The sequence below is a fragment of the Sphaerodactylus townsendi genome, linkage group LG06, assembly GCF_021028975.2.
Source record: "Sphaerodactylus townsendi isolate TG3544 linkage group LG06, MPM_Stown_v2.3, whole genome shotgun sequence".
Lineage (NCBI taxonomy): Eukaryota > Metazoa > Chordata > Lepidosauria > Squamata > Sphaerodactylidae > Sphaerodactylus > Sphaerodactylus townsendi.
In genome coordinates, this window is record NC_059430.1 from 37,088,378 (window position 1) to 37,110,528 (window position 22,151).

The following is a 22,151-nucleotide window of genomic DNA, read 5'->3' on the forward strand; positions in this document are numbered from 1 at the left end:
GGAAATTTTTTCTTTATTTTTCAAAGTTTTGTTCCCCAGCCAAAGGAATAGGAAAGACTCTCATCATGCTGAATGTATTCGTTTAGATTAGGGGTCGCCAACCTGTTTCAGTCCTTTTGGAATTCTGCCATTGCAAGGTGGACAAGGGAACAGAATGGCTGCCAGAGGAGACTGTTGTGCCCAATGATGAGCTTTTCCACACACTCAGCTCACCCCTGATTTTCTTGGTGGTTGATCCGTAAGCAACGGAACTGGCTAGAGCACAATTCTTCAGCACATCTCTGCATCTTCTCATTTTCTTCCAGGTGTGCCTTAAATAATCAGATTTTTTAAAGGAGTGCTGCCATCATCAGTGGTGTCCATTTTTTGGTGCATATTTCTATCAATATTTCAATATAATCACTGCATCTTTTTCTTTTTAAAAAACAACAATGAAATGTTGATATACCATTGTACTGATATGTTAATTTCCAGCTTTCATTTTTTAAGAAAAGTAAGCCTCTAGAGACCCTTCCGTTGCTGAGATTTGCCTTTTTGCTTATATCTCCATGAAGGACAAAGTCAGAGACTTTTTTTAACAAAATAAACAAAATGAAAGCTGAGAATTGAGAGAACCTGTTTAATGATGAGAATTATGAAAGTCCTATACTTGAAAAGCGGGCTGTAGGTGGGTAGGAATGGGTGGGACAAAGAAAACCAGCAGAGAAATTACACACAAGGAAAAAGACAGTTCAAAATCTGCTTCCAGGAAAAGATTGAGATAAAAGTGGTCTCAAAACAAAAACAGCAGCAAATCTGGGGGTGGGGAAGAAATCAAAGGCACCAAAAAGTATATGGAAATCAGGGGATAAACTGAAACAGTTGGGAACCAGTCAGAAGTGATGGGAAAAAGACACAAGGAAAAGCCAACAAACTGCCAAAGTCCACATGAATTAGTTTGACAGTTGCTATAGTCATCTAGCAACTGCTACACAATGACAGATGGCTGGTCCAAAATCCAGGTACTTGAGGATGATGCAGAAGATAAAATAGGTTCAAGTTGGGGAGATCCTTGAAAGTAAGAGACTGTTGGGAAGCTACATCACTTGCACATCAAAAAGGCTGCAACAGAATCTACAAGGTCTACTGAGAACTGGAACCACACATTGTGATGTGCTGGGTAGTATAAATGCTGTAAGATGTGATCCTGCCACCTCTACTGACCTCTGTTTGGCATCATCTACAGGAAACTGTTGCACAGGCTCACAATTAGATTGTGCCCTTGGGAATCGCTTGTCCAAGTATAGGCCTCATGTGTTTGTGTATGCATGTGTGCAAAATGTGCACATATTTATTCACACACTCATGAGATCTGACAGTAGCTCATCTGGTTTATTTTGTCCAGATGTCAGTAAGATGAGTTCTTCACAGCTCCCACTCCACTTCAACTGTGCTGTATACTTCTGCACGGTTCTTATGTCCTGGCAAGTGAATAATCACCTTAAACGTCCATCCCCCCCACTCCTGAATAAATGTATAGGTTTGTTTTCCTTTGACTTGGGAGGTGTATTGTGTAAGACCTTCCTATAAGTTTGCTGATCCCATTAATTTGCAGGGAGGTGTCACTAGCATTTTGTTGGTTTCTGCAGATATCTGCAGAAACCAAGTGCTCCTTGCAGCTTCCGGCAGCTGTAAAGGGCAGGTGCCTCTGGAAGTGACTAAACTTTTTAAAAGTGTTTCCTAGCCTGGAGCTGGGACAGAAAGCCTTCTGCATAACAGAAAGCAGCATTAATGAGTGGGATTTTTGTGGCAAAGTACCAAGGCCAGTTCCATGTGTTGAGGGCCCCTGGACAGACATTGCTTAGCCCACCCTCTTCTTTCCACAGCTAGGCCCCTTACCTGCCTCCCTTCCCCTTCTCCTACCCACCTGCCTCCCACCTGCCTGGGTGTCCTTCCTCGGCTGGCTTGTGAGTTCTCCCATTGCCCATACACAGCCATTTTTCCAGTGGCACAGGGCCAGGAGTGTACCTTGGGAGCACAATGGAGCACAAGCAAGTAGGGGACTGGGGGGCTGACAAAAGTGGGCCCTGGCAGCTCCCCCACCTCAAGGAATACTGACACCTGCCCAGTAAGGTAAATCAATACAAAAACTGACTGACCATCTGAGGAACAGATTGAAATCGGTTCTCACCCCCCACCCGTACCCCTTCCAAACAGTTCTTTTAGTAAGGCTTGTTGGCAGAGTCGCCTTAAGTGAAAGAAGGAAAATCTATAACTCGCATCAGCCAGCAAGAGAGGGAAAGGACTTTGTCAAATGCTAATTTACCTGGCAATAATTCATGAGCCAGCAAGCATTTTTTCCACCTGGAGGGTCTGAAAATGAGATGCAGAGCGTGACACCTCTAGGTCACCCTTATGAATCCTGCTCTAGTTAGGAGTTGTTGCAAAGCCTCACTGACATCTGTGAACAATCAGCCTTGAGGTGGGCAGGGTGTCACTGTGTGATTGAAAGCCTAGCGATTCTCAAAGTTTTTCGGCTCTGGGGACTCACTTCAGGAGCAAGTTTGGCACTTGTCAAATGGGCTGGAACACCAAATTCTCCACCCAGATGTTGAGGTTTTTTTTTCCTTACTGAAAACTGTAAACTCTGTCTGAGCTCCAGCACTGGTCTGAAGTGCACATACTAGTGCAGTGGTGGCGAACCTTTGGCACTCCAGATGTTATGGACTACAATTCCCATCAGCCTCTTCCAGCATGGCCAATTGGGCTGATGGGAATTGTGGTCCATAACATCTGGAGTGCCAAAGGTTCGCCACCACTGCACTAGTATGTGACACCCTTCCTGAGACCTAATTTCTAAGGTCTGATTTAACCATGAAACAAAATTACTCAGAGCGTCTCCTTTAAGCTGGGCTGCCATCTCTACAGAGCATCTGTGCAGCACAGGGGCGGCAGCCCAGTTCCAAGGAGACAGTGTACGACTCCCATGGGTTACTATGGTCATGTTTCAACCAGACCTGCTCTTCAGATGGGCATTTCAGACTACATAAAAAAATCTCCTGGAAAACTAGCAGGGGGTGGTTGGATGAGAACCGGTTCAGCATTTCTATATGTAGGGGCATTTTCATGTTCAAAGACAGAAATCATCCTTTACCTCCTGTCTACTCAGCCTCCATCCCCCACCCCTCTCTTGCTGTCAAGTCTTAAGAGGCTTAAGGGGCTTTCAACACAAGAGATGTTTAAGCATGGTAAGCCATTGCTTGCCTATGTGTCACAATGCTGGTATTCCTTGGTGGCCTTCCATCTAAATACTAACCAGGGTCAACTCTGCTTAGCTTTCCAGCTCTGATGGGGCTGAGTTAGCCGGGGCTATCCAGGTCAGGTCTTTCTCATGTACATACCAGGTAGGCCTGATTTAGAGGGGTTTGGGGAGAGAAAGCAGGCGAATGCCATGACATACTGCAGAAGCCTCTGGTGAGTCAGCCTCTTTGCTCTGCTAAGAGTATCTGGTTCTTTGCTCCAAAGAAGGTTCAGTAATTTGCCCAGTGAGTGGAAGGGATGCCTCAGGCTGACCTTATACTTGACACCCCTGCTCTAACTTCAGTGCAAGACCCTGAGTTCTCTGATTCCAGCTATAAACTTTGTCATAGATCTTCCTTTTTCTTTTCTACAGAGTTCTCCAGCTGTCTGAAAGACAACATGCCCCAGATAAGTTCTTCTCCACTTTACTTAGGGTTTAACCACACATGATGTGAGAGGAATATGATCAGGGCCTCCTCTGTATGCTTTTTGTAAAAAGTTTATAGCAGCTGCACAAGAGGAGAGGAGAACCGAGTGAGGGAAAGGGGTGTGTGATGATCTCTGGGATGAATCTGTTTGCCCATAGAGGGAAATATACCAACATGATTCCCTTTGTTTCAAAGGTAGCTGCATAAAGAGATTAACAAGCAGGCCACTCCGACGGTGACGAAAGGAGATTTGTGGGGCCATCGACAGTGTACTTCGTGAAAGGCTTATCACTGCACATATGGCAGTCACAGCAGATTCCTGAAGCACATATCAACGTGAAGGCTGCATTAGGAATAAAACTGAGCAGGGGCATTGGTAGGCCCAGATTTGCAGAGGCAGATCTGATCTTTATTAGTCTGCCAGAGTGGTCTCCTACTGGTACTAGATGAGACAATATTATGGCTTCCTGGCTGCAGCTTATAGTAGGGGGAACAGGACACAGAAGGTACAGCTAAGTTAGGCAGCCACTGCACAGCTGTTAGCAGTACTACAGAAGAACAGAAACCATTGCAGCCTTCTTTAAGGCCATCTGAAAGATAAAAAAATAGTGTAAGCTATAGATGCATGCCTTATGGAAAGGATGTTATAATGAATCCTGTGCTGTGAGCAAAGCATTGTGGCCTTTTCACTCCCCTTTGACTTGGCAGCATGGACCCCTAATTCCTTCTATGCTGATGGTCCAGTAGGCTTTAAGTGGGGATCGCCTGGAATTACAACGGATCTCCAGATGACAGAAATTACTTCCCCTGGAGAAAACTGTCAATTTGGAGGGTGGACTCTATGCCATTATCCCGCACTGAGCTCCATCCTCCCCCAGGTTCTACCCCCAAAATATCCAGGAATTTCCCTATCTGGAGTTGGTAACCTTGGAAGTAACAAGTGAGCCAGCACCTGTCATTGGCCCCACTGGACCTGATCTGAGTTTAGTGGCTGAGGGGCGGAGCCATTGTGGCTAACAGCCCGATCCAAACTGGATGTGTGTGTGGGGGAGCTCTGTGGTGACTGGGGATGGTGCAGTGAAGGCAGCACTGCACCACCCCCAATGGAGCTTAGGGTGGCACAGGAAATAGGAAAATTCAAAACGCCTCCTGCTTCCTGAAAGCACCATTGGCCAAACAGGCTTACACCACGATTTCCTGGGGCACAAGTCTGTGTCCGGGGAGGGGGCATTCCCAGGCTGGAAGCCTGATGGAAGCTGACTAAAGTTGGTCCAACCCCTCACCCTGGGAACACCCCTAACCCACCCCCAGTTGCACCGGAGTCCTCAATTATGCCGGCATGACTTTGGGGCAGGCAGCCTCTTTCAAGTCAGGTGCCGTGGAGTTGTGCAGAGCCTACCTGCCAGCAGGGTAGGCAAACACAGCAGCGTGGGCCTTTGCTGCTTCCAGGTTGCTCTTTGCTTCCTCCCCCCGCCCCCAGATTGAGCTGAAAACCACTTATGATCCTGCTTTATTTTACTGAAAGACATTTCTGAACCACCTCAAATCCCTGAGGTCCCTTCATGTAGTTCTCTCCAGCAATAGAAGCAGCACAGTGTAGAGAAAGCCCCGGCTAACGATAAGAGATAGTTTATTATTTTATTCATGCGACATATGTCCTCAGCCTGACCTTGTAACTACTGTTGCTCTCTGTAATAATTTCATGGGAAAATATCTTTAAAAACTCTCAAACGTATAATCATAAACAAAAAGTACTTCTTAACTGCTGTTTTTAATGGCTGCTGTTGAGTAAAATCAGCAGCTGAGAATACAAGCATAAAACTCATTTAAAGACGTTAAGAGAAGAAATGAACAATTTTCTTTTGTCACATTCCAGTAATCAGGAATCCTTAGGCCAAGCATTGTGAAGTGATTAGAGTGTCAGACTAGAATCTGAATTCACCCTCTGTCATGAAAGTGTGCTTGAATCAGTCACATGCTCTCCATCTAACCTACCTTATAGGGTTGTTGTAAGGATAGAATAGAGGACAAGAGAATGATCTAAGCCAGTTTGGATGAGCAGGTCTGGAGAGAAAAGGGGGGGGGGGTATAAATGAAGTAAATAAATACATTTGAATGTTTCACACAGTAGCTTGCAGCAAATTTCTATTTAGTGATTTAAAATAGCTTTGCTGGGCCTTCCAAAGTGAGGTTCTCGAGTTTGCTACCAATTGCACTCAGCACAGTTCACCACTTAGCTCCAGCTCCTTGACAACTGTCTATGATAGACATATTTATAGCATTCTTCCTGAACAATTTTAGGCGGCCCTTCTAAAAAGAAAATGTGTAAAGTGGCTCCTCATGTCACTTGTGAAATCTCGTTGTTCCATCTGAGCAATTTCCCGAAACCTTCCCTTGCTGTTTACAGCACAACAGCCTTTTTTTAAACAAAAGATTATATTTCTCATGTCTCATCTTTTTAGCCAAGCTGAATGTAATAGGTTATGAACTCTTTTACATAAATCACTCTCTATGTCTCCCTCTAGTTGCCAATCTCAGAATTCTCTCTGATCTTTTGGATATCTTCTCCTTTCCCTACTAAGATCTTGTAAAGCGGAGAGAAAACAGATCATGGTGAATTTCTGATGTGTCACTTGGAGCCTTCTGGTTGCCAAAATTCCTACAAGAATATGTATGCCAGTAAGGCATAGATTATGTTCTTAAGTAAGAATGCATACTCAAGATAATTTAAATTTACAATTCAAGACTGATTTAATTATTAAAGATTCTTTGCGTGTGTGGGACAGATGTTACATAACTACTATTTAAACTATGGTGATTGTGAGTATCTGAAGATAGGCCACTCTGGAAACATTTGTAGTATGTCAGATCAGGATCTGAAACTGTGGTCTGAAGTTGATTTATGAAACACAGGTGGTCTCCATGATGGTTTTGCAAGATGAGTGGACATCCCAATTTACTCCTAGCTTGTTTTCCCAGAGCCATCCTCACGCACTTCCCAGACTGCAGAGCTGCCTACAGGAGCAGCTCAATAATCACAGCTTCTCTCACCTTTTCACAAAATAACACTTGTTAAAATAAACCATAGTTTTAGATTGCACTTGAACAAAGCATCTAGTCCCGTGGTGGCGAACCTATGGCACTCCAGATGTTCATGGACTACAATTCCCATCAGCCCCTGCGAGCATGGCCATCTGGAGTGCCATAGGTTCACCACCACTGATCTAGTCCAACCCCACTTCCTGAAGCAGTGCATTCTGACCATTATCCCCCACTGAGATTTCTAGTGACTGCTCGAAAACGGGCAAGGAGAAAATCTCACTAAACATTGTATTCCGTTCCTGAATTGCTCTTGGCTACAGTTTAACTGATGTAAACTAACTGTGCATACTTGGGTTTTACTCCATTATTTCCAGTAATGAGACCTTAATCCACATGAGACTGTGCTAGAAGAGGGGGCTTTGCGTAGGTGACCTGAAGGTAGTGAGGACACTGAACTTCAGATTCTAATTCTCAGCAGCTGTCAGGTGACCCAAAGGGGCCATTAGAATTCCAGGTGGCTCTATAAAGCCCAAAACTGTGACTTGGCTCCTAAATCATTTATTTTTGCAGTGAAGACTTGGCAGTCCTAATAATTTCTTGTTGTGTTCCACAAATCGTGTTGTCTGAAATCCTTTTAACCGTTTAAAGATTAAATCCCTAGAAACATTTAACTAGGAAAAGGAAACTCCATTGAATAGATGAGGACTTACTTTCTGCATAAACATGCAAAGGATTGGGGTTACACATGTTTTTTTTAATTCTTCATAAATCTGTCTCTAAGTTTTCTATAACGTTGTCAACTACCAGGAGAGAAAAAAAAACTCCTGCTCCTTTAACAGAGGCCTAATGGGATGCTATTTACCAGGAGAGGTTATTTATTACCATGCCTATTTCCACCTATTAGACCTTTTTTTAAAGGAGCTGGGCATGTTGGCAACCCAAGTGCAAGACTCTTCACTGTCTTTGCAGCTCCCCTCAAAACTGTTCCATTTTGTCAGTACCCTCCCTGAACTGCGTTCAGCGCAGCAGTTAACACACCATTCCAAATGAGCTTTTCCCAGTGCGAATATGGTCTTGCCAGCTTCGTGATTTATGATCTACTATAACCTCTCATACGTCCTCCTAGCCATTTATTTCCTATTTTATATTCTGAAAGACTATTCATTTTATTGCTTTTCTGGGATTGGTCTCCAAATAGGATAATGAAATGTGGCAGTACAGAGGAGGTCTCAGTGGGTCCCCATTATGATGGGATATTTGTTTTCTTCTTTTCATAATTTATTTTAAATTACAGGCAGAAGCAAAAAAAAAAAGTTAGGTAGCTTTGGACCAAAATGTGAAAATCTGCCCCATTTCTATATACCATTCCCCTCTCTGTGAAAATTTCTAGAGATGACAATTGACATTGATCCCTTCCTTGAGAAGTTGAAATATTTATGAACATTCTATAACCCAGATGTTCAGTCATAACTAGTCTTTATTCTAATATATATACAACTATCTGCTTCACAGCCTTTCCTGGCTTGGCCTGAGAACATGAGGTCAGCAGTAGATCTCCAAAGTGGGCACCGGGCTTAGGGATAGAACTGCATATTACTAAGTGTGTTTGTGGAAATAATGACAGAAGTCTACTTATAGAAGCAGGAGATCAGGAGCTGAAGGTATAACAGCTGCATGGCAAAAGCCTTGATTGCCTTAATGGACTGCTGAAGGACTAACAGCATTCACCTGTTGGCAGTCAGCCAAAGGGAATGACTAAGCATGATTGCATCAGCTATATATAAGAGTCATGTGACCTTTGACTGTACTAGCCATAGGCTAATTAATGTATCATAGTGTATATAAGTAAGCTAACTCAGTTAAGCATGTTCCTTGCTGGGGACAGGACCTAAGCCGAAGGCTCTGTCCGTTTAAACTGTATATATTGTATCAATGCCAATACATTCTTTGGCGCTGAACTCCTGGTCTAGTGGTTGCCGTGACTTGTATATAAGCTCAGTTGCTTTCACGCTTCGTCAACTTCGTGTCAGGTTATGGGCCCAGTTGCCTTCAGGCGCTGTACAACCCACTGGTGAGTAACATTGCCTAGTGGGTGGAGCGAAGAGTGTGGTGTAGTCATGACGGGTCCTACTCATGGGCTGCTGTTTGAAAGGCTCATGAGTCCAATTACATCTCATGGGCAGAGAAAATGAAATGCTTCCTCATCTGGAAGGACTCTGGACAGCTGCACAGAAAGCCCAGGATATGGACGACGATGATGAGGAGGAGGCTGATGAGAAAGCCAGAGCAGCCATTGTTCTAGCAGTGGAAAACAGCCAATTGGTGTTCCTGCAGATAAAACAACAGCTTTGGGGTGTTGGACTGCCCTGAAAGAGTTGTACCAGAGGACAACAAGCGGCCCAAGCTGATTCTGCGCGTAGGACTCTTTAATCTCAAGTTGCATGAAGGCAATGATTTCCCATCTGCAACAAAATGAGAGCACTCTCTTGCTGATTTGTCCGATAGGAGAGGTTTGGCTTTGATAACCACCCGCAAGCTTTGATTTTGTTTCCTCTCGCACAATGGGACCCATTAGTGGATGGTTTTACAAAGTGTGCCAGAGGATGATTTAACTTTGGACTACGTGTCCGGGAGGCTTTGGAATGGAAGGGGCAAGGATTTACGTGCCTACCCTCAGCCTCCAGTGAACAACCGTGATCAGGCAAGGACCGAGGTGACAAATCGGCAGAGGCGTATGCTATCTCGCAGATGTTACACCTGGGAGCAACCAACCACCTAGCGAGGAATTGCCAGCGAGGGCTTACAGCGACCTAGACATCAGCAACAGGCTGTGCAGAGGACCGAAAGGAAGCCGCCTTTCTTGGTGCAACGCACTCCAAGCAATCGAAATCTACGTGGCTTTGGACACGGGTCTACAGAACATATAGTAGCAAGGGCAAGTTCACAGAAGAAGAGGACACCGACATTGGAGAGGTGACTCTTGCTGACAGCTCTGCAGCTGTTGTACAGTCCCAAGGAGAAGTGTTTTACAAGCCATGGGGATTACCCTGCAGAACGGTTACACATACCAAGCATGGCGATAATCTATTGCCAGTCCAGGTTGGCACTGGATGGGCATGTATGTACTTTTACTGGGACAGGGTGCCCATAGCCAGGGATGGGACACATTGTGGCACAGGGTGCGTGCTGGTAACAGACTTTATAAATTGACTGTGGACAGTAACACCTGTGACCTGTGATGTTCCAACTACTGTGCGTGGGGTTAATGACCCTGCACCCAGCGCCACCAGGTGCACAACTTCCACAGGAAATGTGGGCATGTGAGCTTCAAATTACTCAAACAAACAGCACAAATGTGTGGTGTGCAATTTGGCTAAATGTGATTGTTTTCTGGAGTGCAAAGTGTGTTTGAGTGGGAAAGTGAAACGCGATCCAGTGGCAAGACAAAGCCTTAAGGGTAACTAAGGACCCTTTGACTTTGGTGCATCCGATATAGCACAATCGTGATGGTGTTTCCCCATCGGGTGCTAAATATAGGTTTTGTAATTGTGGATCGATGCCACACTTCACTTTCTCCTATTTCTAAAAAAGAAGAGTGAAGCCTTCATGTATTTAAATTATGGCATAGAAGGATCTGTAAACAATTTGGATGATGTGAAAACAATCCCAGATTGATGGTGCCGGAGAATTTCTAAACAACCAATTTACTGGAGTGGCTAAACAAACGAGGAATAGATAGAGACGAGTGTCTAATGCCTATGTGCAGTCTGAAAATGGTTTAGCAGAGAGAAGGATTGGTGTACTGAAACAAATGGTGCTTCGTGCTATGCTAGACACAAATGCAAAGGATAGTCTCTACGGAGGAGGCATGGGCTTTCAATAATAATGTCAGAACAGATTATTCAGCTTCAAGCACTCAGTGACATTCCGTGATAGGAAGCTGTATGGTATAAGCACCTGCCAGATCACCTCCATACTTTGGTTCATATGCCAATGTTCTGGCGCCTCCACAGAAAAAAGGAAGCGAAGGTGCACTCACAAAGGCTTCAGTTTGTGGGTGTCCAAGGGTATGAAGGCTTGCGTTCCTATTACCAAATGGTCAGGTACTATTTTCCAGAAGTGCTGAGTTTGAGAAGCATTCTGGTTGGTCCCTGCTGCATAGCACTTAGACTCTTGCTTTCTGCTAAGAAAGTCCATCTGTCATTCTGCCATATGCTGATAAACATATTACAGAATGACAAAGAACTGAAACTGAAAGTTCTTCTGAGGTAGAGTGTAAAAAGACACAAGTTCAGTGTCCCTGTTAAAAGCCTAATCAGACTCAGAAAGTGATAAGGAGAAAGAACCAATTCCCCAAAAGGTCTGCACGTAGACTAAGGGAAACCACCCCAGAGGTTTGGGTATGACACCACAACACAAAATGAAAACAGAGAATGGAGCGGTGCAATGTTTTACAAACAAATACTCGATGAATGGTCTGAACCAAACAATTATCAAGAGGTTTTGCACAGGGATGAAGGAGCAAAAGTATGGTTTGAGGCTATGAACTCAGAGTTCAAATCTTTAATCGACCTAGATGTTTTCACTGAGGTTGATATGCGTCAAAAGGAAGAACTCTGTTGGACTCCAGATGGGTCTATAAAAAGAAAGCTTTTAGCTTAATGGTGAAACGCTTTTAAAGTTTCACAGACTAGTAGCTAGAGGGTTTCAAACAAAATTTTCCAGAGGACTTTACTGAAACCTATGCTGCCACAGCTAGGTATGAATCCATCAGGTTGTGTTTGGCTATTGCTGAACAAAGGGGTATGTCTCCAAGCAACTAGATGTGTGTACCGCCTCCCCTGAATGCAAAGGTGGATGAGGAGATATATATGAGACCACCACCCTGGTTACAGGTGTAAAACAAATAAGGCTTTGGTTACTGAAACGTGCTCTTTATGGTTTAAAACAATCAGCACATATGTGAAGAAACCATTTAGATGACCTATTGGTGAAAGAGGTTTTCAAAGTTGCGCCACTGGTTCACATGTACTATAAAACAGGGAAACTGCGCCGGAAACGTTCCTTAGTAGTGTGGTCGATGACATCATAATCCTAACAGAAACCGAAATGAACTGAACAAAGTGTTTCAGACTTTAAGTAAACACATTAAAGCGCGGATCTAGGTGAAATAAAATCCTACCTAAGTATGGGAATTTGGTACAAACTGCTGAGGGTTTATTACTGCACCAAGAGGGTAAAATAAAAGAGCTCTTGGAGAGAACACAATTGGTTAAGTCACTCAGCAAGCACACTCCCGTGGTAGTAGAACTAGACAGGCAACAAGAATGTGCTGAGTCCGCCCTACAGAAGTGTAATCGGGTCTTTGCAGCATATTGCTTCCATTAGCAGACAGGACATTTCACATGCTGTCAACGCATTCAGTAGACGCATGCCAACAACCAACTGAAACAGACTGGACTGGGGTAAAAGGGTACTGAAATACCTTTAATGCAAACTATGTCTACAGGTTTACCGCTGTGTCCAGACCAAACTCCCAACATTGCTGGATCTGCAGATAGCAGTTTTGTTTAATGAAGAGAACAATACCGTCTTATTACCGCATTGTGTGATAACCTACGCGATAAAGGTGTACCCATTTTATAGGCATCATTTAAGCAAAACCAGTAGCACGAAAGCAGCTGTGAGGCCTAATACGTGGCTAGCTGTGAATGGTTGTGCTTTTAGACATGCAATGGGTGTCTGAATTAGGCCAAAGACCCTACCAGGGTCTCAAGGCATTACCAAAACCAAAGCATATTATTCTAATGAGAAGCTCACAAAGTTGTATACAGGTCTCTTAAAGGCTTAATCTGTTAAGACCAGAACAAAAGCATTATATAGAGAGCACGCTATCAAAACATCAGACAGGATGATTCAAAACAGGGACTCATAGAGGCAAGCTTCCCTACCTTCAACTATTCCTGGGGACAATAAGGCAGACATCCTGACCCAAAGCCATTAACCTCTACTCAAAACATGAAAGAGGCGAAGATTGTTGGGTTATAACTGAGTGCATCTCTGGAAGTTAAGTCCAACCATGTTATGGAAATGCAAGGCATGCATACACTGAATTGATATATGTGTAAATGTAACTGTTGTGATAAACAAAAAATGTGATGGTGGTTCTTGCCAAGCATCTGGGAAGGTGTCCAGGAGCTGAAGGTATAACAGCTGCATGGCAAAAGCCTTGATTGCCTTAATGGACTGCTGAAGGACTAACAGCATTCACCTGTTGGCAGTCAGCCAAAGGGAATGACTAAGCATGATTGCATCAGCTATATATAAGAGTCATGTGACCTTTGACTGTACTAGCCATAGGCTAATTAATGTATCATAGTGTATATAAGTAAGCTAACTCAGTTAAGCATGTTCCTTGCTGGGGACAGGACCTAAGCCGAAGGCTCTGTCCGTTTAAACTGTATATATTGTATCAATGCCAATACATTCTTTCTTTGCGTGAACTCCCTGGCTCCAGTGGTTATTGCCGCACTCTGTATATGCTCAGTTGCGCCTACGCTGTCAACTCGTGTCACTTTATACCAGTAAATTTAGGATTAGCAGAGCAGCATTATTTTTCCTGATGGAATACAGTTGTTGGGTGGTGGAGATCAATCCAGGGGTTCATTTTCCTTGTAGTTTTCCTATTGAAAATTGCTACCCCCATGTGAGCTTGTTCCAGTGGTGGGATTCAGCAGATTCGCACCCCTTCGACAGAACCAGTTGTTAAAATGGTGCTTGTAAACAACCAGTTGTTAAATTATTTGAATCCTACCACTGGAACTGGTTGTTAAATTATTTGAATCCCACCACTGGCTTATTCCCTGCTGGAGGGAAAGGGGAACTTATAAGCAACAGTACTGGAGAACAGCAACATTTGGCAGGAAAACTGCACAAGGGTAGAGAATTAAATTAAACTAATTCCCTCCCATATGGTGGTCATCCCTATTCAGTCTCTCTCTCTCACACACACACACACACTCACACACACACACACACACACACACACACACACACACACACACACACGTACGTCAGCAAGAATGATATAACATGCTGTAGTGTGACTGTGAAGTTTTGGGGTGAAACTTTGGAGCAGGTGTTCCCAACCTTTTTCAGCCTGTGGGCACTTTTGGAATTATGACATAGGGTTGTGGACTCAGCCACAAAATGGCTAGTTTGGGAGTTTGAGTTTCACACCAGAGTTTGACTTTGAGTTTCACACCAGTGGCGTATCTGCCAGAGGGATATGGGGAGGTCAGTGGACCCTGAGTGGCAATGTGGGGGGCACCAAATCACCCCCACACCTCTTCCACAGAGAGGCACCCCCATCTGGTGCTTCCCCCTCTGCTGGCCGGGACTGTTGCTGCCCTCCTCTGCCGGCTGAAGGAACAGCCTGGTGTGGCTGAGCTGAGGGGTGCCTGGCACCCATCCCCCACACCCCACTTACCTCAGCTGACGGGGCTGGGAGCCTGCCACAGGGGCCCACTGCACACCCATCAGTCCGGCCCAACCTGGCAATGCTAGGCTCACCCCCCAGGCTGCCCAGGACCACCATCGCCCTCCTCTGCCGGCTGAGGTAAGTGGGGAACGGGATGTGTGTGTGCGTGCGCCCTGGGCAAGTGTTGGCCCGGGCACCATTTTATCCCAGTATGCCTCTGACTCACACTCAGAGAAAATCCAAATGCAGTGAAGAAATAGGGTGATTTGAGAAACCTCTGGGAAAGAGAGGTGAGAGACAGAATAAAGGTGTCACCAAAGCAACATTATTTTAATCTGCAAAGTCAACCAGATCTTCAATGGCAAATCAGAAGCTATGTTGGGCAACAGCCCCACCTGACTCTACCCACTCCCTGAAAACACTTGGCAGGTACCAGTTAAGGTGTAAGCAGGGGCCATTGTGCCCATGGGTACCTCACTGGGGAACTCTGTTAGCAGTTCATCATTTTTTACAGTCAAGTGAATTAATATCTCATGAGATTCAAGCATTTTTGTTTTGAATCTAGGTGAGTAAATGTGAAAAGCCACTCACAACAATAACAATAGTTGCTTTGCACCACTAAATGGTGGTGGGGAGAGAAGACAAAAAATCTCCCCGAGGTGTCTGTGAAGAAAGGAAGGAAGGAAGGAAAGAAAGTAGGAAAGACAAGGTTTTATTTTAAGTGGAAAACTGATGTGGGTCAGAGTAAATGGGAAACAACTAGTTTTATATGTAACAGAGAGTTGTGGGCCTATCAGGCATTTGTTATAATTGCCACTGAGTGTTACTCACACCTGACTGGAAAAGCCCTTGTAATTATTCCTGAAGGAGGTTCAATGCTAGGAGAAACTATCAGGTGAACATCAGATACACTGCTTAATCCCTGCCCACTGTAAACTAAGGATTAAAATGACTTAAATCTGGGTGGAGGGGGGAAATACTGTGGGGAGACTGTGTTCATTTTTCAAACGATCCTGGCCCTGGTCATAGACAATATGAGAAGTTGAATCACCAAACTCTGGCACTTCACACAGCAAGAATTTCTAAACACATACAAAACATTTCACATGGTCAAGTGCCCATGGGCATCCACCATTCATGGATCTTGCCCAAATAATTCTGCCATAATTTCTGCATTCTTCCAAGTGCTTGTAGCTATGCTACCCCCTTTTCGGTTAAATAACCTCAAGTCTTCCTTGGTAAGGAAGGCCACTTATGCACTTGTAGTCTTTTTCACATTGAACGTACTTTCCCTTCGGGTTTGATTCTTGGTTACAGACATGTTTTCCCCTCTTCAGAACTTAATGCAGTCTCAGATCAGAGAATCCCCATTGTTCCCAAAACCTTGAGGAGAAGGGAATGTGGACTATCAATTAAAACTTTTCTGTAATCTTCTGTGGTTGATTCATGGTTTCATCCTTGCTATACATTGGATATATATATTTTTAGATGGAACACATACACTGCAGAGCATAGAGTAATTCAACTACATTCAAGGTATTTACTTAGATAAAATAATAGAAGATGGGAACATGGAATATCCCTTTGTCACAAACCACTTAGATTTGCTAAATGGAAACCACTGGATCTACAGTCACCAAAGTGATTTTTTATAGCCATACATTTTAAAATCCTGAGGCACCATTAGTAGTTTATAGCTTCATCATGCCACTTGGATTATTATTTATTCCATAAAGGACCTATGGCAAACATTAATAGAGGGATACTACAAAGTGGGTTCAGATAACTTTCTTTATAAACAGAATGTAATGAAACAAAACACACCTACCATGACAACTAGTTTTGCTGAATCTTGATTCAGAATATACTAAGCAAAATAAACAATAGCCAGAAGCTTTAAGGGATTAAAATAAAAATGATGATTATAATGATCTAAGAGAGACCTGTATTGATCCTAAATGACATGAAACATGATGTGGAAATTTTATAAATTGATTTTATTTCATGTAATTAAGTATTAATTACAAAATTTAAATGTGGGGGTGGGGGAGATTGGTCATCGATGTTCACAAACATTTCTCCTTAGTAACATAACATAGGGATGAGTTCAACCATTTTCAAGATCTTTCACATTTTCCCATGCATGAGAAGAGAGCTTAGTGTCTGAATTTCTGAAGCTTTTATGGGGTTGGCTTGAGTTGTGCTAACATGATGGGGGATTTCCTGCCAACTTCCACAGCAAAAAGTGCTGGCTAAGGAAGTCTATAACTAGCCTCAGGCAATGAGTGAGGTTTCTGTCAGCTGGCCAGTCCCCTAGCAAGATTTCATTGGCCACTAGTTTCTAAATGGCAGGATCATAGATTCAGGGTTTAAAGTGAGAGTGAGACAGTTCTGCTCAGATGCCCTGAGAGCAGCACAGTTGTTGGCAGTCTCCAAGTCTTGCAAAGTACAAGCACCGACCTGGATCATTTTCTTCAAGGGGACAAAGCAGTGACTGCCGTTTCTAATTTCTTGCAAGGATGATGGTCCCAGTACAGGCACAGAAGCCCTTCATGACGAGGAGGAAGAGGAGAAGGCAGCAACGGCTGGTGTGAAGATGGCACTTGATGCACGTGTCCTTGGCCTACCCTTTTCAGGATGATGAGGTAGCAGCCGGAAGAAAGTCACAGGGCTACCACCTTGCTTCAGAACCCATTGTTTTGCCTCAGTACTCTGCTTCTCAGATACTGCAGTCGGTCTTGCAAGATTACAAAGCTGGGCCCAAAGTGTCATATCGTACAATGTGAACCAGAAGTGGTACAAAGGCATGTTTAGGGGGGACACAAGGGGCAGACACCCCAGGCGCCACTTTCAAGCATCACGTGGGGGGTGCATTTGACTGGTTTTCTCCACCCTTCCCCCAACAGCAAGCAGCTGTGTTGGGAACTCCAGTTCAGTCACCGGTGCATTCAGGCCAAGGTCCCCCTGTCTACCTGCACTACTCCTACTCCATCACCCGACTCTACCTCCAGCCCCTAGTGGAGAAATCATAATACAGCGTAATCTGGAACAAACCTCCAAAGTGGTGCCTGCCGGCAGCTTTCCAGCAACCCAGCAGCTGATGCAGACTTCCTTTTCCCCCTGGGAAAAAGTCCCAGAGCCCTTAAGGGTCATGGGGAATTAGCACTGCTTTGAACAAACTAAACACAAAGCCATTGCTTTGCTCCAGCTCGATCCCACCTGTTGTGCTTCTGTATTCACATATGCGTGTGTCATGCTCACTGGCAAGAGCTCCAGTCTCATTTGCGACTTCTAGTGCAAGGATCCTGCCTTTCCAGAGACCCTGCACAAGCTGAAGTACCAGAGATGGTTTTCCTGAAGGACCATGCAGGGTGCAGCAGCAAGCTGGTCTTTGCAGCTGGGCAGGGGCACGGGATGCTTCTGAGGTCAGGGAAGGTTGGTGCCTCCTTTTCCTGTGCTCCAGCACCTGGGGTGAGGCAACCAGGCAGGTTCTGTGATTGGGGAAGGGGGTTCTTTCCAGACCTACTGCAGACTGCTTTCCCTGGACACTATCTACTGTAGATACGCCCCTACCTGTGGCACAGGCCAGATATGAAGGGAGGCCCCTCCACACCCCAGGTGCAGCTGTAACTTTCCATTGTATACCTAGTACCAATGTGGAATCTTTTGACCATGGACTTGAATCCTGTCTAAAAAAGCAGTAATTATATATTAAAAATTCCAGTGCAATCCTAGGCAGACTTATACTCAAATCGACTGCAGTCAATGGCTTAGAATGGTGTAACTCCGCTTAACAGCGTAACTATTAGACTCTTTACAATACTTAGGGGTGCTCAAAGTACTTTACATAATTAGCCTGGTGTTTCTTACAACAGCCTGTAAGAGAAGGCAACAAGTTATCTAGTTGGGTTGCCAACCTCCAGGCAGAGTCTGGAGATCCCTGAATTACACTGGATCTCCAGACTACAGAGATCAGTTCCCTGCCTGCTTTGGAAGATGGATTCTATGCCAGTGTGCCCCACTGAAGTCCCTTCCCTTCCCAGACCCCATCCATACCAGGCTCCATGCTACAAATCTCCAGGTATTTTACAATCCAGTACTGGCAACCCTAGTATCTAGTGAGTTCAGGGCAGATACAAGATATGAGTTACTGGCTTTTTAGTTCACTTCTCAGTCTCTTTTATTCATTTTCTGATTAATTAAAAACAATGGCCTGATCAGTGACTTCAGCTTATTAGTTAACATGACAACGTGTGAGGTCTTATCTCATGAGAAAAACAGAAGAAGTGACAGTTCCTTTCATTGGATCAGGTAAGGCTGAAACTGGTGGCAGTGTGAACTTTCAGTTTACTTAGATGAAGATGTTCTACATAAAGGATAGTGTTCAATTGCTAGTGCCATTAGCCTGGTTGAACCAAATGCCCTTCAAAAAGCAGCAAGTTTGGAGTCAATGCTAATTGGATTGAAATGCATCTGGCCTTGCTGGAGAGATCAGGTTACATCTTCCTTAAAAACAAGGTGTCTGTTTTTAACAAGATGTAGGACAAAAACTCCAGCCAGGAAATACAAAGGATTCAGATTGCCAGACAATCTTTTCTTTAGTGTACCAGTAGGTCAACGAAACCATTGTGAGGAAGAGAATAGGCAATGCAAAATAGGCACACTGGATTCTGCCATTTAAATGACAGGTAGAAGAGAAGCTATTATAGAACACTATTTTTTTAAAAAAAGTCCTCTGGCACAATGTCAGGTTTGAAATATCACTGCTTTTGACTGTACAACAATAATGATATTTTGATCTACTCTGATCTCCTGTAGATTTTGTGCTGGTGCATTATCTATAATTCTTCTGGCAAAAAGCACTAGCCGGCAACTTCTGTGGTGTTACCCACCTCCATGCTTTTTGAACTTCCATTACAAAAATAAGATGTTTGATTCCTTTAATTTTTCTTTAATCTACTAGGTTACAGGGATGCCAATTTTGCATTCAGAACAAGCAAAGCTGATCTATTACTTACTTGGATTATAATTCCAGTTCTATGGAGGTAAATTACAGTGCATTGCTAAACAACATTATACTCTTCTAAGCCCATTTAATTCAATGGACTTGGAAAGGATCAATTCTACTTAGGATTGTACTGCTGCTCATCAGGTTTTTATATACAGCCAGCTTTCTTATAAATAATAATAGTAATAATAACAACAACTAGTATTGTGATGCTATTATTACTATATACCTAAGGAGATTATCATATAGCTAATTTTCATGATGGCCCTACTATGCTAACCAAAAATCCTGTAAGGCGGGGCACCTAGAGCTAGGGAGGATATTTCCATAAACACCAGGGTTGCAGAAAAATGTAAAAACAGAAAGTCAACAAACAAACAAAAAAAGGTAGGGATGTATTAAAAACCCCTAAAAACAGAATGTCTGCAAATGCAGGTGACATATTTCAGTGACATTTTTGGTTGCTGTGATGAGCAAAAATGATGCCTGACTTTTTTTTTCAGAATCAAGAGGTAAAGGTTTGATTTTGGAAAGTGGGGTGCAAATAAAATGTAAAGGATGTGAGAGTTACCAGTGGGGGAAGGAAAGATAGCAGTGGGTGGGAGTAGGAAACAAAGGCCAACAATGGGTAGAGGGAGCCAGAGCAAATGGGGTGGAGGGTGGGGAGAAGTGGGCAGGAAAAGAGGAACAGTCAGGAGAAAGTAGGGTTTTTCTCCCTTTTTTAGTCCTTTTGGGTCTCCTGCTTGTTACTATTGTTATTCACTGTCATTACTAAAGCACAGCAGCTGTGATCCAAACCTACTGAAATCAACAAGAGAAATTGTTGATTGGTTTTATTGGGTTGTGGTTTGCTCTATAATATTTATTTTGCTTGTCCTTACTAATAGTACTATGAAGTAGCATCACTAATCTGAAAATATGAATACATCCACAACTAAAGGATTTTTTTTTAAAAAAACACCAGACTGGACACATAATCAGTGGTATGACAAATATGCGGAGAAAATGGGGAGGGGGAGCCCTGAAAATGGGGAAGGGGAGCCCTTATCAAATTCTATCTACTGGTAGTTAATCTGAGTAGCTGGTTAGTACTTGGATGGAAGACCATCAAGGAAGTCCAGGGTTACTACGCAGAACCAGGCAATGGCATGCCACTACTGCTCATCTCTTGCTTTGAAGACCCTATGGGGTCACCATAGGTCAGGGCCTGTGCCAGCATGGCCAATTGTAGTCCACGAACATCTGGAGTGTCATAGGTTGGCCACCCCTGCCATAGGTTGCCTGCAACTTGACAGCTCTCTCTCTCTCTCTCTCTCTCTCTCTCTGTGTGTGTGTGTGTGTGTGTGTGTGTGTGTGTGTGTGTGTGTGTGTCTTGGGCTCCTAAGTAACAGACAGACAAATATATAAATTTGACGTTTCACTTTTAAATATATCTCCTTCCTCAAATTAAAAGGGACACTTAGAAATTATGACACAACCCTGTCTGACTCTTTGTTTTCTGTCTTTCCTTATTCCCATGCACCCCCCCCCCCCAACTCCCTCTGCCGAATTATTTGAGCTGCTTTAGCTGGTTTTCTATTTCTGGTGCCATCCATTTCCTGTACATCTCTGAATAACGTTTTATTTCTTTTGTTTCTGCTGCTTCCTTCGAGCTGAGTTGCTCAAGTGGTGCTTCCCCCTGTCTGATTTTGCTTCCCCCTGTCTATTTGAATGTTCAACTCTTTTGACATGATGCCCTCTTTTAGGAATGTATTGATTGGAGTTTGCCAACTCTGGCTGGGAAATTCCTGGAGATTTGACGGCAGAACCCAGGGTTGAGTGAAGTTTGAGAAAGTGAGGGGGAAGGGAACTCAGCAGGAAATAATGCTGTAGGGTCCATCCTCCAAAGCTGCCATTTTCTTCAGAGGAACTGATTTCTGTAGTCTGGAGATCGGTTAGAATTCCTGGAGATTGGCAGCCTTAAATAATGTTTCTATCTACACTTTCCCCACCCATTATAGCGGTGCAATTCTGTCCTGCAGAACACGTGTTCATCAGTCGCTCTGTACACAGATTGTAGAATGGTGTGGGATGCTTCTGTAAAATAACAAGACAAATGTTTTAAAAGAGTTTTTTGTATTGTCAAAAGCTTTCACAGCTGCAGTCAGCTGGCTGTGGTAGGTTTTCCAGGCTGTGTGGCCATGGTCTGGTGGTTTTAGCTCCTATTGTTTCATTGTATTCAGTGGCGTATCTCTGGGGGGAGGGGGGACATTGGTGCCTGGGTCACATGAGGGGTACACTTTGGTCCCCAAACATCCCCAGCCGAACTCCCCATCCCGCCGCTGAACTCCCCCTGCTGTCTCCCTTCTCTCGTGCTGCCATCGCAACTGGGCTCATTGCCCTTGAGGGGAGGGCTCTCTGGGCACACATCCCTCACCTCTCCCTGCCTCATCGTCTTCCTCCTTCCATGGGGGTGAGGTCCTCCTGGGCAAGCATACTTGGGGCCAACAGGGCCTCCTGGCCAGAGCCAAATAGGACAGGCAGGGCTACTGTGCAAGGATGGCTCCCTCCCACCAAGATGCCACTGCACACCTGGCTGTTGCTGCTGCCTCCACTACTGCTGGCCCCAGCCCAGCCCTGGATCCAGTAGGTGCCCCTCGAGCAATCACACACTGAGGTGGGTGCACACCTCTTCATTGCTGACTACAACTGCACTGAAAAGGTTTGGGTTTTTTATTTTTTGTGGTGGTGGTGGCAGCATGACAGCGGGAGGGGCTATGGGGTGAGTTCAGCGGGGGGGGCAGGGCAGAGAGAGTTTGGCGGGGTGGGCACAGTGTCTGGGGTTTGCCGCAGGCACAGCTTTGTGTTGGTATGCCACTAGTTACATCAATGGCTGGCATCTTCACAGGCATGTGACCGTAAGATGTGTTTCTCT